Source organism: Oncorhynchus mykiss, chromosome 17 (assembly GCF_013265735.2).
Source record: "Oncorhynchus mykiss isolate Arlee chromosome 17, USDA_OmykA_1.1, whole genome shotgun sequence".
NCBI lineage: Eukaryota > Metazoa > Chordata > Actinopteri > Salmoniformes > Salmonidae > Oncorhynchus > Oncorhynchus mykiss.
The window spans coordinates 77,552,183-77,573,159 of record NC_048581.1 but is presented as its reverse complement, the minus strand read 5'-3'; the positions used below and the strand labels follow the sequence as shown (position 1 = coordinate 77,573,159).

Sequence of the window (20,977 nt, the reverse complement as noted above, 5' to 3'; positions counted from 1 at the left end):
TGTACTGTAAATTTCATGAGTTTCCCTGAAAACATTAGCCAAGACATTTCCCCTTATATGAGCAACAGGGGACATTTTACTATCTGTGTAAATGAAAGAAGTACACGAATAGTACTCATGCTGAACAGTGTGTCATACCTCTACCAAAAAACACGTTTTTTGCTCTGAATATTCATAATTGAACAAATAGAGCCATCAGCACACCAATGTCGCTCTTGCTGCTGGTGATTCCCTGATCCACCTCTACGCAGACGACATCATTCTGTATACATCTGGCCCTTCTTCGGACAATGTGTTAACTAACCTCCAATCGAGCTTCAATGCCATACAACACTCCTTCCATGGCCTCCAACTGCTCTTAAACAATAGTAAAACCATATGCATGCTTTTCAACTGTTCACTGCCCGCACCCACCCACCCGACTAGCATCACTACTCTGGACTTTTCTGGCTTAGAGTATGTGGACAACTACAAATACCTAGGTGTCTGGCTAGACTGTAAACTGTCCTTCCAGACTCATATTAAACATCTCCAATCCAAAATTAAATCTAGAATCGGCTTCCTATTTCACAACAATGCCTCCTTTACTCACGCCGCCAAACATACCCTCGTAAAACTGACTATCCTACCGATCCTCGACTTTGGCGATGTCATTTACAAAATAGCTTCCAAAACTCTACTCAGCAAACTGGATGTAGTCTCTCACAGTGCCATCCGTTTTGTCACCAAAGCCCCTTATACCACCCACCACTGCGACCTGTATGCTCTAGTCGGCTGGCCCTCGCTTCATACTCGTCGCCAGACCCACTGGCTCCAGGTCATCTATAAGTCTATGCTAGGTAAATGCCTTAACTCAGCTCACTGGTCATGATAACAACACCCACCCGTAGCATGCGCTCCAGCAGGTATATCTCACTGGTCATCCCCAAAGCCAACACCTCCTTTGACCGCCTTTCCTTCCCGTTCTCTGCTGCCAATGACTGGAACGAATTGCAAACATCGCTGAAGCTGGAGACTTATATTTCCCTCACTAACTTTAAACATCAGCTATCTGATCAGCTAACTGATCTCTGCAGCTGTACATAGCCCATCTGTAAATAGCCCACCCAATCTACCTACCTCATCCCCATATTGTTTTTATTTACTTTTCTGCTCTTTTTCACACCAGTATTTCTACTTGCACACCATCATCTGTTCATCTATCACTCCAGAAGTAATTTGCTAAATTGTAATTACTTCGCTACTATGGCCTATTTATTGCCTTACCTCGTCACGCCATGTGCACACACTGTATATAGACTTTCTTTTTTTTCTCTATTGTGTTATTGACTGTACGCTTCTTTAGTCCATGTGTAACTCTGTGTTGTTGTTTGTGTCGCACTGGTTTGTTTTATCTTGGACAGTTCGCAGTTGTAAATGATAACTTGTTCTCAACTAGCTTACCTGGTTAAATAAAGGTGAAATAATATTTGTATTTTTTTATAAAAAATGTAAATACACATGCAGGCTTATGATACAACATGCTATTCAACATGCTATTCATAGGATGAATACTAGCACTCCATGTTCACTCCATGGACAGTGGAGTCAGGGAAATCAGGAGGGGTTTTCCTCTTCATCAACAACAACTGGTGTGCTGACTCGAGCGCTGTGCAAGTGTCAACCCATTGTTCATCCGTATTGACCTGATGGTCAAATGCCAACACTTCTACCTCCCAAGGGAGTTTTCAGCTGTTATCGTGAGTGTTGGATACATTCCACCTCAGGACAAGAAAATGAACTGCATCAACTTAATGAACTGTATGTGGCTAAAAACAAGCAGGCTGCTTTTCTGGTTGCCGGCGATTTTAAATCCCTGCCATTAAGACACGCGATGCCCAACTTCCATCAACAAGTCTCCTTCGCCACTAGGGGTGATGAAGTCATGATCTGCCCAATGAAGCCACTCTACGGATGAACTCAATTGTTTTATGCACGCTTCGACAATAACAACATTGTGCCAGACCGACCCAGAGAACTCTGGGTGATCTCCCCAAGGCCGACATGCGTATGGTCTTTAATCAGGTTATGGTATCGACGCTATTCCAGGGCGCGTTCTCGAAGCATGTACAGAACAGCTGGCAGGCATATTCACGCTAATTTTCAACCTCTCCTTGTCCCAGTCGATGTTCTCCACATGTTTTAAGATGACCACCATCATTCCTGTTCCCAAGATCTCTAAGGCTTCATGCAACAATCACTACCGCCCTGTAGCACTTATATCTTTAAAAGACTGGTTATGGCACACATCAACTACATCATCCCAGACACCCTAGACCAGCGTTTCCCAAACTCAGTCCTCGAGACCCCAAAGGGTGCAGGTTTTGGTTATTGTCCTAGCACTACAGAGCCGATTCAAATAATCAACTAATCTTCAAGCTTTTCTTATTTGAATCAGCTGTGCAGTGTTAGGGCAAAAACCAAAACGTGCACCCCTTGGGGTCCTGAGGACTGCCCTAGACCCACTCCAATTTGCATACCGCCATCTCAATTGCACTCCACACTGCCCTCACCCACCTAGATAAGAGGAATACCTATGTGAGAATACTGTTCATCGCCTACAGCTCAACGTTCAACACCATTGTCCCCTCCAAGCTCATCACCAAGCTTAGGAACCTGGGACTGAATACCTCCTTCTGCAACAGGATCCCGGACTTTCGGACGGGCTGACTGCAGGTGTTGAGGGTAGGCTATATCACCACCACACCTCAACACGTGGGCTCCACAGAGGTGTGTGCTTAGTCCCCTCCTGTACTGACTGTTCACTCATGACTGCATGGCCATGCACAACTCCAACACCATCATCAAGTTTGCTGACAACACGACAGTCGTGACATAGCCTACAGGGAGAAGGTCTGTGGCCTGTCAGTGTGATCCGAAACACAACTTCTCCCTCAATGCCAGCAAGACCAAGGAGCTGATCGTTGACTACAGGAAACTGGGGGAGTGGGCGAGCACGCCCCCATCCACATCGACGGGGATGCAGTGGAGCGGGTCGAAGGCTTCAAGTTCCTCAGTGTCCAAATCACTAAGGACTTAAAATGGTCCACACACATGCGCACACTCCTCCCCCTCTTTAGGTTGAAAAGGGTTGGCATGGACCCTCAAATCCTAAAAGGGTCTACAGCTGTACCCCTGAGAGCAGTTTAACTGGCTGTATCACTGCTTGGTATGGCATGGTGCTACAGAGGGTGGTGTGGACAGCCCAGTACATCACTGGGGCCGAGCCCTACCATCCAGGAGCTCTATATGGAGGAGGTCTGAGAACTGGCAGTGTGGGTCCAGGCCAACAACCTCTCCTTCAACGTGACCAAGACTATGGAGATAATTGTGGACTACTGGGAAAGGAGGGCCAAGCATGCTGTAGTGGAGCAGGTCTAGAGCTTCAAGTTCCTAGGTGTCCACATCTCTAACAAACTATCAGGGTCCAAACACACCAAGACAGTCGTGAAGAAGACACGACAATGCCTATGCCCCCTCGGGAGACTGAAAAGATTTAGCATGTGTCCTCAGATCATTTCTACATCTGCACCATCGAGAGCATCCTGACTGGTTGCATAATGCTTAGTATGGCAACTGCTCGGCATTCAACCGCAAGGCGCAACAGAGGGTAGTGCATATGGCCCAGTACATCACTGGGGTCAAGCTTTCTGCCATACAGGACCTCTATACCAGACGGTGTCAGATAAAGGCCCTAAAAATTGTCAAAGACTCCAGCCACCCAAGTCATAGACTGTTCTCTATGGTACCGGAGCGCCAAATCTAGGTCCAAAAGGATCCTTAACTTCTTCGAGATAGGGGGCGCTCTTTTAATTTTTGGATAAAAAACGTTCCCGTTTTAAACAAGATATTTTGTCACGAAAAGATGCTCGACTATGCATGTAATTGACAGCTTTGGAAAGAAAAAACTCTGATGTTTCCAAAACTGCAAAGATATTATCTGTGAGTGCCCCAGAACTAATGCTACAGGCAAAACCAAGATGAAATTTCATACAGGAAATGGTCCAGATTTTGAATGCCCTGTGTTCCAATGTCTCCTTATATGGCTGTGAATGCGTCAGGAATGAGTCTGCACTTTCTGTCGTTTCCCCAAGGTGTCTGCAGCATTGTGACGTATTTGTAGGCATATCATTGGAAGATTGACCATAAGAGACTACATTTACCAGGTGTCCGCCCGGTGTCCTCCGTCGAAATTATTGCGTAATCTCCAGGTCCATGCGCGTTCCATTTTCTTCAAAGGAGAAAGTCAACTGCCACGAATGATTTATCATCGATAGATATGTGAAAAACACATTGAGGATTGATTCTAAACAACGTTTGCCATGTTTCTGTCGATATTATGGAGTTAATTTGGAAAAAAGTTTGCGTTGTATTGACTTAATTTTCGTTTTTTTTTCTTACCCAAACGTGATGAACAAAACGGAGCGATTTGTCCTACACAAATAATATTTTTGGAAAAACTGAACATTTGCTATCTAACTGAGAGTCTCCTCATTGAAAACATCTGAAGTTCTTCAAAGGTAAATTATTTTATTTGAATGCTTTTCTTGTTTTTGTGAAAATGTTGCATGCTGAATGCTAGGCTTAATGCTATGCTAAGCTATCAATACTCTTACACAAATGCTTGTTTAGCTATGGTTCAAAAGCATATTTTGAAAATCTGAGATGACATTGTTGTTAACAAAAGGCTAAACTTGAGAGCTAATATATTTATTTCATTTCATTTGCGATTTTCATGAATAGTTAACGTTGCGTTATGCTAATGAGCTTGCGGCGATAATTACACTCCTGGATACAGGTTTTTTTCGTAGCGAAACGTGATGAACAAAACGGAGCGATTTGTCCTACACAAATAATATTTTTGTAAAAACTGAACATTTGCTATCTAACTGAGTGTCTCCTCATTGAAAACATCTGAAGTTCTTCAAAAGTAAATTATTTTATTTGAATGCTTTTCTTGTTTTTGTGAAAATGTTGCATAGGCTTAATGCTATGCTAGGCTATCAATACTCTTACACAAATGCTTGTTTAGCTATGGTTCAAAAGCATATTTTGAAAATCTGAGATGACAGTGTTGTTAACAAAAGGCTAAGCTTGAGAGCAAATATATTTATTTCATTTCATTTGTGATTTTCATGAATAGTTAACGTTGCGTTATGGTAATGAGCTTGAGGCTATAAATAGGATCCCGGATACGGGATTGCTCGTCGCAACAGGTTAATGGCACTTGAGGTAAAATGTACATGTAGGTACAGGTAAAGTGACTATGTATAGATAATAAACAGCAACAGCGTTAAAAAGGGGGTTAATGCAAATAGTCAGGGAAGCCATTTGATTAGCTGTTTAGCAGTCTTATAGTTTGGGGTAGAAACTGTTAATACATGTAACGAGTGGAGGACAGTGTCTTGGCCATAGTGGAGTTTGGAGTGTGACTGTTTGAGGTTGTGGACAGGTGTCTGTTATACTGATAACAAGTTCAAACAGGTGCCATTAATACAGGTAACGAGTGGAGGACAGAGGAAACTCTTAAAGAAGAAGTTACAGGTCTGTGAGAGTCAGAAATCTTGCTCGTTTGTAGGTGACCAAATACTTATTTTCCACCATAATTTGCAAATAAATTCATAAAAAATCCTACAATGTGATTTTCTGGATTTTTTTTCTCATTTTGTCTGTCATAGTTGAAGTGTACCTATGATGAAAATTACAGGCCTCTCTCATTTTTTTAAGTGGGAGAACTTGCACAATTGGTGGCTGACTAAATACTTTTTTGCCCCAATGTATGCAGGTTTAAAAATATATATTTGTGTACTGATTTTAAAGAAAGGCATTGATGTTTATGGTTAAGTATACATTGGTGCAACGACAGTGTTTTTTTTCGCGAATGCGCTTGTTAAATCATCACCCGTTTGGCGAAGTTGGCTGTGATTCGATGATAAATTAACAGGCAGCGCATCGATTATATGCAACGCAGGACAAGCTAGATAAACTGGTAATATCATCAACCATGTGTAGTTATTATGTGTAGTTATTACTAGCGATTATGTTAAGAATGATTGTTTTTTAAAAGAGAAGTTTAATGTTAGCTAGCAACTTACCTTGGCTCCTTGCTGCACTCGCGTAACAGGTAGTCAGCCTGCCACGTAGTCTTCTTGTGGAGTGCAATGTAATCGGCCATAATTATCGATTGTTATGAAAACTCGGCCATTCCGATTAATCGGTCGACCTCTACCCTTTATATACTGTAGACTGGTTATTATTATTTTTTGCAAGTCTTTTCTGACTTACTTCTAGCAGCTTGTAAGTAAGCTTTTCACGGTAAGGTCTAGCTAGACAAATAAAATGAGATTTTATTAGAACACTTAAACATCTGAATACCGATATCAATCACCTTGGCACAAGTATAGTGACTCTATGCTTTGTTTAAGAAGGATTTTAACAGAGAGAGATATTTGGCACAGCTAACCCCTCAGGTCCGTTCTCCAGTATAATGTGAGGTCCAATGGTTTATTAATAGTGTTTTTAGACAGCAGTGTGTGGGACTGAGGGACCAAAGCGTTTCAACGGGGGGTTTCTTTCCAGAGAAAGAGGACATCCCTGTCTGACCATCCCTGTCAGCTCTAAACCTCTGACCTTCTTTTACACAAATTGGTTGTTTGTACAGCATCATGTTTTATTGCACGGGTTCTAAAAACATGAACTAGGTGACAGCAGCACATAACCCTGCAGTGGGTGTTTTTTTGGAGCAGCACTTTCGTATAAAGGCATTTCAAAAGTCATGTAACGCAGGGGTGAAGCTAGCATCATAGCTGAGAAACGTTGAGCATCGGCTTCAAGCATACAGATAACATGCAATTTCTAAAGAAGCTATGAATACATCTGTTGAAAAGTGTAGACCAGGACAGAGGGTCATTGTACTTCAGCTTAAACATTGAGCTTGTTGAACTGTCACTATTCTTGAATAAGTAAGAATTGAACAAAAATCCTTTTTCTAGCATAATGAACTGCAATAGCTCTTCGTTTTACTCGAATACTGTATCCCAGATAGTGACACTACAATGGCCCGTCTGCAGCCCACAGCTAGCACTACTTGTACTTAGAAATTGAATAAATGATACGTGTATGTGAATCTATTTCAAACGTGACAAATCATCCCTATCTCCTAATGCATCTGTCTGCACTCTCCTATTTTTTCCTTCATAAAAGGTCAAAAACCTAAAAAAGGCAATTAGTGTTAAAAGGCTTTTTATTCGCTGAGAGGCATTTGATCAGCTATAAGAAATCAGTCCATAGCTGGAGGTGTTGTGGTCTCACAGACCGTAGATTGGATTTCAATAAAACAAATCTCCTATTCTCACAAGATGGTAAATCATGTCTGCCACCTTTTACTTCCTGCCTTTAGGGAATAGAAAATAAGAATTCTGTCCAGATTTTTCCATAAAAGTATTGTCTGAATTGAAGTGTGGCTTTAGCAGGCTTTCAAGTTGGTAGTATAGTGTGTAAATGTTTGATGTAATTTCATAGTTATTAAGGTTACCTAAATATCCAATATGTATACATTTGTAAGTCGATAAAGTGAGATTGTTAATACGTTTCACTCCTGTACAGTAGTTACACCATGACAGCTTCTACATCAAGGCAGTTCCATCTCCTGCTGCATTATTCAGTTAGTTAACACCCTAGCTCTATTACACTCATTTTGCAACAATTCTGTGCTTTAGCTATGTTTGAAAACATATTACATTAGTTAAATGTGGGGTTTTTGGCTTAGAAGCACAACAATCCTTGGTGTACGGTACAAACTGTGTTGTGTCTGCATCATTTCCTTACTCAAACATGGTGCGACACGGTCCCTCCCTGGGAACAGCTTTAATTGCAGGCTTAATAAGAGCAACACCACCCAACAACCAGCTTGTGGAAATATCTGAGCATTGGGACTATTGCATTATTAACTATGCTTTATGTGAGGGCTGCTAACAACTGCTAACAACTTCCAAGCAATCAAAGCAAGAGGTCAGGTTTGTGTTTCTTCCTCAGAATCCACTTCAATTGAAGACATGACGAGGGAATTATTATTTTTTTTTATCTTTCAACACTTTGCTTTTGCTATACCACAGGGGGAAATTCTTAGATTTTTGCAAGTGTTTTTTAGAGCAATATGGCACCCCATAGAGTGAGGCTGTAAGGTGTGTGAGCCTTCTTTCCCCCACCATTTATTACAATACAAACACACTCAATAAAAAAAACTCACGCCCCAGAGTGCATTGTTATTTTCTTTTCACATAGCTGAGATTAAAGAAAAGTTGGATGAAATGGTATCACTAGAAAACTCAACAGAATGTCACAATGTGCTGGCACTGTAGACACAACAACAAGTTATGGTTTCAAGTTTAAAGTCATGTGCACAAGTACAGTGAAATTCCTTTCTTGCGAGCTCTAAACCCTATAATGAGGTAATCAATATCAATATAATACAACAAATAATATAAGCTGGAACAAAAACGCATAAGAAATTAAAATAAGATATAAGAAGAACATGAGAAAGTAATTAATCATACTATGTATAGGATCAGTGGGTTCCAGTACTATATTTACAATGTGCAGGGAGACTGGAGTGAGAAAGGTGGATATGTACAGTCCAGGAGTAGGGCGACTAGGCATCAGGATATATGATAAACAGAGTAGCAGCAGCGTATATGATAATTTTGTGTGCGTCTGTGTAGAGTCAGTATACATGTATGTGCATTTTATGTGTGTGTGAGCAAATTATGAAGTCTGTGTTTGTGTGGGTGTGTTGGAGTATCAGTGTGCGTAGTGTGGAGGGCCCTGTGAGTGTGCATAGAAGGTGCAGAAATTAAATTAAATACAAGGGAAAACTCAGAAAGTCTGTGTAGCCATTTTGTTAGCCATTTAGTTATCTATTTACAGTGCATTCGGAAAGTATTCAGACCCCTTGACTTCTTACACATTTAGTTACATTGCAGCCTTATTAAAACATGTATTAAATCCATTTGTTTCCTCATCAATCTACACACAATACCCCATAACGACAAAGCGAAAACAGGTTTTTAGACATTTTTGTAAATGTATAAACAAATCCAAAATGGAAATATTTACGTAAGTATAAATATTATTTACATAAGTATTCTGACCTTTTGCTATGAGACTCTCGAAATTCAGCTCAGCTGAATCCTGTTTCCATTAACCATCCTTGAGATGTTTCTACAACTTGATTGGAGTCCACCTGTGGTAAATTCAAATGATTGGACATGATTTGGAACAGTACAAGCCTGTCTATATAAGGTCCCACAGTTGACAGTGCATGTCAGAGAAGAAAAACAAGCCTCAGAGCGTCACAGAGTTCTGGAACCATCGTGATTTCCATTTTACCTTTATTTAACTAGGCAAGTCAGTTAAGAACAAATTCTCATTTACAATGGCAGCCTAGGAACCGTGGGTTAACTGCCTAACTCACAGACGTTTTTACCACGTCAGCTCGGCGATTTGATCTAGCAACCTTTCGGTTACTGGCCCAACGCTCTAACCACTGGGCTACCTGCCGCCACACAATCCAGAATAAGGCTGTAATGTAACAAAATGTGGAAAAAGTCAAGGGGTCTGAATACTTTCCCGAAGACAATGTATTCCTTTTGTCCAGGTGGATGCTGGCATTGTGGAGTGGATCTGTTGGGGTGGTACGTGAATTGGAGTGGGTCCAGAGTGTCTGGGATGATGGTGTTGATGTGAGCCATGACCAGCCTTTCAAAGCATTTCATGGCTGTAAATGTGACTGATACGGAATGAACAAAAAATGTGGCTCCTCAGTGAGCAGAGTACTAGAAAACACCTTGATATCACACAGGAGGGGTGTCAACCGCTGTCTGTGCACTGGCAAAGTAGTATCAGGGGCCTGCAGCAACCTCCTCATCCATAATGACGTTATGAAGAATCACACAGCACTGTTTACTTTAAAAACCAACAGAGAACAGCAATAAAGCAGGGACTATTCCAGCAGTGCTAAAGAACTGACACAAAGCATTTGTCTTTATTTGCTGCTCTTTGCCCTAGTGTTCTTAAAAGTGTCAGTGTGGTGAAAACCTCAGAGGCAAGACCCTTGGACTGCACAGTTTTGTCATAAACTTCAGTCCTTCAAAGTCGTGACGCTCCATAGAAAAAATCTCAGACTTTGAATACAACGCCGTAGTCAACAACTAGTGAGGCCTGCCTGTTAGTGCTGCCAAACAATCCGTGTTTGTCAGTAGGGACTGTGCAGAGATGAGTGGCCTGCTGGACTATGGTATTTTCTAAGCTCTAAAGACAACAAGTGATGGTATTTCTGTACCTGATTGAATGTATGCTAAATTATATAATCTCCTGCCACAGTAATGGGCCTGCTTTCATTCACATACTATACTTACTAAGAAACAAGGTATATGGAGGCAAATGAAAGCTTCCCAGCATGCAGAGACTTTACACTGATTTTATTTAACCTCTTAGAGCTCTAGGGGCGCTATTTCATTTTTGGATAAAAAACGTTCCCGTTTTAAGCGCGATATTTTGTCACGAAAAGATGCTCGACTATGCATATTCTTGACAGTTTTGGAAAGAAAACACTCTGAAGTTTCAGAATCTGCAAAGATTTTGTCTGTAAGTGCCCCAGAACTCATTCTACAGGCGAAACCAAGATGATGCATCACCCAGGAATTAGCAGAATTTCTGAAGCTCTGTTTTCCATTCTCTCCTTATATGGCTGTGATTGCGCAAGGAATGAGCCTACACTTTCTGTCGTTCGCCCAAGGTCTTAGCAGCATTGTGACGTATTTGTAGGCATATCATTGGAAGATTGGCCATAAGAGACTACATTTTCCAGAGGTCCGCCCGGTGTCCTTTGTCTAAATTTGTGCGTAATCTTCAGGTGCGGTCATTTTCTCCTGGGATTCAGGAGAGAAAGCATGTGTCCAAGAACGATGTATCAATGAAGAGATATGTGAAAAACACCTTGAGGCTTGATTCTAAACAACGTTTGCCATGTTTTCAGTCGATATTATGGAGTTAATTTGGAAAAAAGTTTGCGTTTTGAGGACTGAATTTATGGATTTTTTTTGGTAGCCAAATGTGATGTATAAAACGGAGCTATTTCTAATACACAAGGAATCTTTTTGGAAAAACTGAGCATCTGCTATCTAACTGAGAGTATCCTCATTGAAAACATCAGAAGTTCTTCAAAGGTAAATGATTTTATTTGAAGGCTTTTATGTTTTTGTTAATGTTGCGTGCTGGATGCTAACGCTAATGCTAACGCTAAATGCTAACGCGAAATGCTAACTCTAGCTAGCTACTTTTACACAAATGATTGTTTTCCTATGGTTGAGAAGCATATTTTGAAAATCTGAGATGACAGTGTTGTTTACAAAAGGCTAAGCTTGAGAGATGGCATATTTATTTCATTTCATTTGCGATTTTCATAAATAGTTAACGTTGTGTTATGCTAATGAGCTTGCTGATAGATTTACACAATCCTGGATACAGGGGTTTCTTCATAGCTAAACGTGACGCAGAAAACGGAGCGATTTGTCCTAAACAAATAATCTTTCAGGAAAAACTGAACATTTGCTATCTGAGAGTCTCCTCAATGAAAACATCTGAAGTTCTTCAAAGGTAAATGATTTTTTTGAATGCTTTTCTGTTTTTTTGTGTAAATGTTGCCAGCTGAATGCTAATGCTAAATGCTACGTTAGCCATCAATACTGTTACACAAATGCTTGTTTTGCAATGGTTGAGAAGCATATTTTGAAAATCTGAGATGACAGTGTTGTTAACAAAAGGCTAAGCTTGAGAGATGGCATATTTATTTCATTTCATTTGCGATTTTCATGAATAGTTAACGTTGCGTTATGGTAATGAGCTTGAGTCTGTATTCACGAACCCGGATCCGGGATGGGGAGATCAGAAAGGTTAACTAGTGCCTTACAGCACAGTGCCACTCGGGAGGCCATAGTGAAGTGCGTTACTGCCACAGAACAGTAACGCACTTCACTGTGCCTCTCTACCAGGGCCTTTGGGTGCCTGTCATGCCAAATAGTGTCCACCTGCCAAAAAGTGTCCCCACCCTGCATCACAATGGGATTCGATGAGCTCTAGCTTCAGTTACTAGGGCTTTTGCTAGAACTTTCAAAATTCTGACCCGCCTACGTAATGAACCTAAGCTGCTTGATTGTCTCTATTTTACATAAAAGGACAGAGGACGTGGGCAGTTCTAGTTCTATTTTACCTCATAAACGCTATCTATCCATCAAACCAGACATCCACAAGATTGTATCCGAGGGGAAACTTTTCTCATTAAATAAGTAACTTAGTGGTCTATATGACTGTATTTAGTCAATTCTAATACTATTGTGATAGGTTATCCAGGGATATTTACATCTCAAGCTGACAGTATGTTCTTTAAATAATTGTTTTATGTAGGATGCTACATTTTTTACCAGTTGCAATTGTAAGTAGGCCTAATAAAAAAAATCCTTCTTCTATTAGGCTGTTAAACCTCATAGCCTACCTCAGCCAGTTAAGTTATTTTATATAGGTCTAGGCTCAGAAGAAATAGACTCCAATTAAGCCCTCTTGTTGTTTGTAAAGTCAAATCAAAGATTAAGATTAATGTTGAAATGAATTGCTTGACTGGTGTACCCGGACGACACTGGGCCAATTGTGCGTTGCCTAATGGGTCTCCCAGTCGCGGCCGGCACGGGCATTGAACCACCATCTGTAGCATCTGTAGCAATGCAGAGAATGCATTTGACTGTTCGGGCTTTCAAGAGGAACGGAAAATTGAGTGTCAATTCATAAACCATGTGGCATGGAATCGCTTCCCAACTATTTTGCTATCTACAGTTGAAGTCGGAAGTTTACATACACTTAGGTTGGAGTCATTAAAACTCGGTATCAAACACTCCACAAATGTCTTGTTAACCTGTTGAATCTAGGGGTCGTCTTTATTTTTGGAAAAATAACGTTCCCAAAGTAAACGGGCTATTTTTCAGGACCAGAAAATAGAATATGCAGATAATTGACAGCTTAGGATAGAAAACACTCTAAAGTTTCCAAAACTGTAAAGATATTGTCTGCGAGTCTAACAGAACTGATATTGCAGGCAAAATAATGAGAAAAATCAGGAATGCAGCGGTTTCTAAATAAGAGTCCCTTCCTATGCTTCCCTATTGGGGTGGCAGGGTAGCCTAGTGGTTAGAGCGTTGCACTAGTAACCGGAAGGTTGCAAGTTCAAACTCCCGAGCTGACAAGGTACAATATCTGCACCTGAACCCACTAGGCCATCATTGAAAATAAGAATTGGTTCTTAACTGACTTGCCTAGTTAAATGAAGGTACAATTGAGCAGTGAATGGGATATCAACAATATTTCTTTTTCTATGGCTTCCTTAATGTGTCTAGTATCACGAGACATAGTTTCTGGCTTTTATTTTGAAAAATGAGCCTGAGCGACAACATTGCGTCAGTGTCCACCTGATGGTTCTTTGTCTAAAAAGACAGAGTTAGCCATTTTTCCACCTGGTCTTACTGAAAAAAGCTCTGTCCCGGTGGATATATTATCGAATAGATATTTGAAAAACACCTTGAGGATTATAAACAACGTTTGCCATGTTTCTGTCGATATTATGGAGCTAATTTTGAATATTTTTCGGAGTTGTCGTGACCGCAATTTCCGGTCGTTTTCTCAGCCAACTGTGAAGAACTAACGGAGCTATTTTTGGATCCAAAAATAATTTTTCTGGAAAAAAGGAACATTTGCTATCTAACTGGGAGCCTCGTGAGTGAAAATATCCGAAGCTCATCGAAGGTAAATTATTTAATTTGATTGCTTTTCTGATTTTCGTGACCAGATTGCCTGTTGCTAGCTAGGCATAATGCTATGCTAGGCTATCGATAAACTAACACAAATGCTTGTCTTGCTTTGGCTGTAAAGCATATTTTCAAAATCTGAGATGACAGGGTGATTAACAAAAGGCTAAGCTGTGTTTGAATATATTTCACTTGTGATTTCATGAATATGAATATTTTCTAGTAAGATTTTTTGTTCGTTGCGTTATGCTACTTAGTGTCAGTTGATGACAATTCTCCCAGATCCGAGATGGGTAGTTAGAATAGGTTTTTAACCTCTCTAGGGTAGGGGGCAGCATTTGGAATTTTGGATGAAAACCATGCCCAAATAGATAGAAAGAAAGCACTATACATTTTCCAAAACTGTTAAAATAGTGTCTGTGAGTATATCAGAACTGATTTGGCAGGCGAAAACCTGAGAAAACATTTTTTTTTGTTTTGTAGTTTTCTATTCAATGCCATTACAGTATCCATTGACTTAAGACTCAATTTGCAGTTCCTATGCCTTCCACTAGATGTCAACAGTCTTTAGAAATTGTTTCAGGCTTGTACTCTTATAAATGAGGGAGTAAGACCAGTCTGAATGTGTGGACCCTGACGTATCACAGAGCTTTTTCATGCGCAATCCTGAGAGAGTGCATTTCTAGTTCACCTTTTATATTGACAACATTATTGTCCGGTTGAAATATTATAGATCATTTAGGCTAAAAACAACCTGAGGATTGAATATAAACATCGTTTGACATGTTTCTATGAACTTTACAGATACAATTTTGATTTTTTTTGTCTGCCTGTTCTGACTGCATTTGAGCCTGTGGATTACTGAAGAAAACACGCAAACAAAATGGAGGTTTTTAGATATAAAGAGACTTTATCAAACAAAAGGAACATTTATTGAGTAAATGAATGTCTTCTGAGTTCCACCATATGAAGATCATCAAAGGTAAGGGATTAATTTTATCTATATTTCTGAGTTTTGTAACGCTTCTGCTTGGCTGGTTATTGTTTGTAATAATTTGTCAACTGGGCTATGTTCTGGGCTAGGTATGCTTTCGCCGTAAAGCATTTTATAAATCTGACACCGTGGTTGGATTAACAAGAAGTTAATCTTTAAACCTATGTAAAATATGTTTTGTTTTCTGAATTTTTATAATGAGCATTTCTGTACTTGAATTTGGCGCTCTGCAATCTCACTGGATGTTGGCCAGATAAGACGCTAGCGTCCCACATACCCTAGAGAGGTTAAGTGTATTTTTAGCTGGAGTTTTTCCTTACTGTAGGCTACTACTTTTACACTTTTAGTCTTAAAATCTTTGGTTGTATACTACACTACTCACTCTGTTTAGCACATGACCTCACATGTGAATCCTTAAAGAGAAGTATGTGGATAAGGCTTAAGAGGGTGTGAACGATGCTGGAGGGGTGTAGGCAAAGAAGAGCTCTGAAGTAGGTGTACCAAAATTTTCAAGGGCCATTTTCTCAAAAGTGGGTTTACAAGTCTATCAACTTTCAAAGCAAAATTATTTTCCCATTGTTCCTCAACTGTAATGTATGATATACAATTTTCTACCATTTCAAATGTTGCTACACAGGACCGAATTCAGGTGGTGGGTCACATTTGTAGTTCTTTATTATAGCCACATAAGCAGCTAATTATCATTTTGGGTTTTTTTGGCGGGGCGAATATATTGATAAATGTCTACTTGTCCAAGAGAGATTTACACGGTTATCAAAACGTCAGGCCAAGGTAAGCCTACGTGAAACACAGCCCTTATTTTAAGTGTTCCTAAAAAAAAATATATGGTGGAACAACGATTGGAACTATTTCCTTGTTTGACTGCTAAGATTTAAGTGTTCCTAAAAAAAAATATATGGTGGAACAACGATTGGAACTATTTCCTTGTTTGACTGCTAAGATTTATGGGTATTATGACTCCTACTGTGGTACTCTATTTGAGGGGGGGAGATCCCTAATAAACACAAATACACCTATCCAAGCCCCATAAGGTCAAACACTGAAAAAATAGAGTAGGGGGTGAGAGGGTTTATAAAAATATATATATATATCTTTGCTTGTACCTTGATGTGTTGAGAGGGCTTTCAGCTAAAACCAGGCACATGTTAGTGAAAATTAAGTAACCCTTGTGTTTGCTTTTTCATCCCGCCACCCCTGCCTCCTCCCCTCTTCCCTTTACTCTGCCTTTGATCACCAGGGTTTATGCTATGTTCCAAGAAGGAGGCTTGGCGACAAGACGACGAACAGCTTGAGCAAAAAACCCTTTCGAGACTGGCTGCCTATCGAGGACAAGTGACAGGAAGAACTAGCCGCTGCACCTCCTGTCTCTTGATTCTGCCTCTTCCCTCTCTCCTCAGCATTTAACTCTTTCTATTTTCTCCCACCAGATGAAATTCTGCATCTATTGACGTCTTCCCTTCTCCATCTCTGAAGACCTCCTCCCAATCCTTTACCACCCTAATAAATTGCAGTTTTACAGCTATTTTCCTGCAATTCTACCCATTTTGCCATGGGGTGGAGAGATTTATTTAGCCGTTTTAAATAACATTTCCTGCAATTCTACACATTTTGTAATGACTTATGCCATGTTAATGTGATATCAGAGTTAGAATGACCATCAAAATCAATAGGGGTCCCTGAGCACGTGCCCTGCATGCCAGTCGGTATTCGGACATGATTGCTACAAGTTGAGATAGCTGGCGAGACTAACTAACAATCAAAAAATGGTTAGCTGACATGGCTAATTGAGTGACTGGCAGTAAATGACATTAATTGCACGTGGTGTATTCTACTACTCTTACTCTGAATAGTAAGTTGACCCCCCCCCACACAAAAAAAAGTATGTTGGGTCAGGAGCCCCCTAGCGGCTGGGGGTCCTAAGCGACCGCTTATGTCGCTTATACCTGGAACTGGCGCTGCTCTCTGCTGGGAAGGGTGATGTGAGGGAATTACATAATATTGAGAAAGGTTTCTTTCATGGTGTGATGATAATGTCTGGTGTGATGATAATGAAAAAAATTACAATTTCAGCACGTTATCAAGCGTGAATTTAGGAAAAGGTCTAAAAATCAATTTTATCTCAACATGGTGACTGATGCAGTATCTCTAAACCGTATTTATACATCTGATTGAGTGGGGAGGGGATTTTTGCCAATACTATACGGTTACTGATTAAGAAGGACAGACACATTTGGCTTAACTGAATCCTGCTCCAATAAGAGATAAAATGAGAAGAAAATGCTGAAGAGTTCCTTGCATGTGAAACAGGCACAATGCCTCTCTTTTGGACTGAGATAGTTTGATAGGAACTAATCTTAATGTACACGCACTTCAGTCACTTGTTCGGAACACAATTTTTTTTACAGCAGCGTTACACAATTTACATGGATTCTAAAGGCTACTATGGAAAACAGAGAATTGACCACTTTTCTTTAACACGTTTTCCTGGAGAGAGAAAACATTTTTTATACTGTGCATGAAATAGAAATACCCCAGATGACACATGTTCTCAATACTTCTACCAGCAAGAACTATCCAATGAAATGTTGCTAACTGTAACTATCCCAAAATCGTTTTAATGTCACTTATGCACTACATCCCTTCTGACAGTCTGTTGGCCTGCAGGCATTTTTTTCTATTTCCTGCAAAGCTGCATCTGCCAGGGCACTCTCTAGTCCATCAAGAAACCACCACGCATGCATGTCTAAGAGACTGTCACTGGAATGTGTGGCAAAAATTAACACACGTATAAACCAACCAACCATGGGTCTATAGAAAATCATATATGCCAGATAGCTAAGTCATTCCAAGTCTGGTTTGTCTCTGCAGGGTGCCTGTTGAGTCCATTGAAATGCATGGTGCATGTCAGGCAGGTGATTACTTTCATCAGAAATGCACAAGGGTGGAGGAAGTGGTGAAGATTTACAACATGGGACTGTATGGCCAACTAGTTCTTGTTATTATGGAATTCATGATTGAGGAAATGTCCTCAATAATGTCCATATGAAGCGTGAGGGGACAGTGGATCCATTCATAGCTATCAGACAAACCCTGTGGCAATTTGCAGCACAGCGTCATCTATATCAATCATCTAAATTAACAAGAATGCTTTTCATCTCCCACAACAAATCAGATATCCCATCTTATCATACATTCCACAGTCAGAGCACACCTTACCAGTAACTCATATTAACTCACAGAGGAGAGGACTCTGGCAGCCATGGAGAAGGCAGAAACACTATTACCACTAGCATGATACAAATAACACATTTGGTGTATCCAGTAATAATTATTTAATGTAAGAGCAGATTAAAACCATACAGATTCTCAAATATCTAGTATGCATATTAAAGGAGCAGGTTTGGTTATGCCTCTGGCTACAGTGAGAGTATGCGGACTCATCTGCTAGCCCCCATCTAGATCAGATCAGATAAGGGCACTGGGCAACAGTAGCAGAGTACCATGAGGCTGATGGACAGATGTTAGGATTAGTCCTGTGTTGATCACTAGGAAATTAGTTTGACTGGTGGCCAGTGGGGTAGTGCTGCTGGAGCGCACCAGAGTGAATCTCCGCCACTTCTCAGAATGGTGCTTGTTTAATAAAGTTTAGATCAAAGATGAATCAATGTCTTGCAAAATCACTTACTGATTCATTAGTATTCTACATAGGCCTAACATACCAAATATAATACTAACATAATGTTACTGTTTGACAAAAAACACCACTTAATTTCTTATGAAATTTTAGGATAGTTCTGCTGAATGGTCGCATCTCGTGCGACCTTAACTCAACAGCGTTCGTTACTAGGCTAAATGTGTGTTTTGATTGAAACAACATACAGGTAGGCTTGTTAGCTTGTTAAAACCATCTACTCTAAAATTAGCTGAAACAGTAGCTACTTATATCATTATGAAAACTAGATGCATATTCCCAAAAAACTGATTGAGATCAAATGGTTGGCATGCAGATGCAGATTGGACGTTTCACCCATAAAATGTCATGAATTATCATCCACAATTGACAATGATGATGGCCTAATTTGGTGTTTGAAGGTAATATAAAAATATACTTTTCTTTGAGGCAATATAGGCTACAGTATGTGTAACCATAGGCAGACTTGCATTAGGAGGATGCATTTTATGCATATTTTAAAACAATATTATTCAATAAACTACCTGTAGGTACCAACTTGGATTGACAAAATGATGACTACATAATAAATAAAAAAATTTGCTCCAGAATAATAATAGAAAATAGCACTACATCACTGGTGGTGGCTGAAGATAACTAATGTAGGAAGGATGCTAATTTAGGATATTGATATTAACTATATTGATATGTATTTACATTTCCTGACTAAACCTATGCACACTTGCAAAAAGTGTACTTGCATAGCCTGTACATGATAGAAAGAATGTAGAATATAATATTTTCTGGAATATTTATGTTTGGCTAGACATAGGACACTATGACCGCAGTTGGTCGTCAACTACATAATCAACAAATCCGGCATGGATTATGATAGGGAGTCGACGCAAGGGATTAGGCACCAAACATCTGCACGCACTAATCAGTGTGGTGGCACATAGAATTTGTAGCCTACTTCTAGCATGATAGCGCCCTAACAAAATCAACACTCGGGCAAATCAGATCACTATACCGTAACTCCAAGTGGGTTATGCACGCGTGAAATGCACGGGGGACCCTGTTTACTGACGTAAAATAAAATCTACTCAAATGATGTAAATATGGGATAACACTAGTAGGCTATAGGCTATGAGTATTGACGCAAAAGTTACAGATGTTCCTTTTTACCTGCAGTGTGGGCTATAAACCTACAATGGACTAGCCTGCTATAGTTTCGGACACTGGTTGAATAATTCCACTTGAATGAAATACAATTTCAAACAGGCTAAAGCAAATAAATAAACAAACTACGTTGTCAATAGAGTATGTTCGAGTAGTTTACAACAATACACCAATAACAGGCTACTAATAATCGAATAATGACAATAATAATAGCCTACTAATAGCCTAATAAATACTAATAGGCCCTTTAAATAATAATAATGATAGGCTAATAATAACAATAATAATAAATACTCTTACCGTATGTGTAATTATCCTTGCAATTAGTATTTCATTGAAATAATCCGTGTTTTGATACTCCTAACAAAATTCTGTACACAGACATCACTGTGTTGAATCGTGGCAATGCTGTTGGTGAGTGAGTTGGGCGGCTATGCACAATTAATATCGGTCCATCACTAGAGTGCAAAATGTATTGTATCATCGACCGAATACATTCTAATAGTAACCTACTCTAAGAATGTCGCTTTCGTTGTTTGCAATATAGGTAAATAGTGCACAGTTTAGCAGTTTGCTTTACGGAGCTCCCCGCGACTGTTGATAACTAAAGACGTACTTACAGTGATGCACCAGTTTCCCTCCCCTACCGGGAGCAGAGCAAGCACACGAGCTGTCTCTCGGCGAGGCACTCAGTCACCGCACCGAGCATCCAAGCGGCACAGACCCTTCTGGGTAGTCTAAGTGGTCTTTCAGTTGGGCTCTAATACAAAACAACTACGCGAGCTGTAAAGCAGCCCAATTCAGCATTACCCGGCAAGTATCGTAAAATACTATGTTTCCCATTGATTAGAAATGCAGCGTCATGCCATCAACGCATGAATAATTCTACCTTCTCCTACAGCGGCGTGCGCTGGCACGAGAGGGACACCTCCCACATATTTAGGACTTGTCTTGAGAAAATATCTGGTACAATAACTTTAAAGTTCGCTGGCATCATTATAAAACAGTAGTCTAACTAGATATAGGCCTATTAACAGGAATGTGATAGCTAGGCAACCCTAATAGATTAAACGAAAAACAAGTGTCTATTCAAATGTTTAAAATGTATTCTGGCTTCCAAAGACTACCAACAAAATGATAACAATTGTTCATTTAAACCGTGTCTGAGAGCTTTTTAAAACATATTTTTCCATACAATATTTTCCGTATTGTCTGAAACTAGCA

At 40.0% G+C, this 20,977-nt stretch overlaps 1 protein-coding gene across 3 annotated transcripts in view; it reads right to left on the bottom strand.

Moving 5' to 3' along the window:
* The window catches only part of LOC110494608 (contactin-4), a 218,696-nt gene extending 198,063 nt beyond the window's left edge, over positions 1-20,633 (bottom strand). For 2 of the 3 annotated variants that reach the window (XM_021569831.2, XM_021569833.2), the window contains exon 1: positions 20,374-20,633. The gene's annotated coding sequence lies outside the window, so the exon portion shown is untranslated. The other variant, XM_021569832.2, reaches the window with a different exon arrangement.
* Positions 20,634-20,977: the final 344 nt, after the last annotated feature.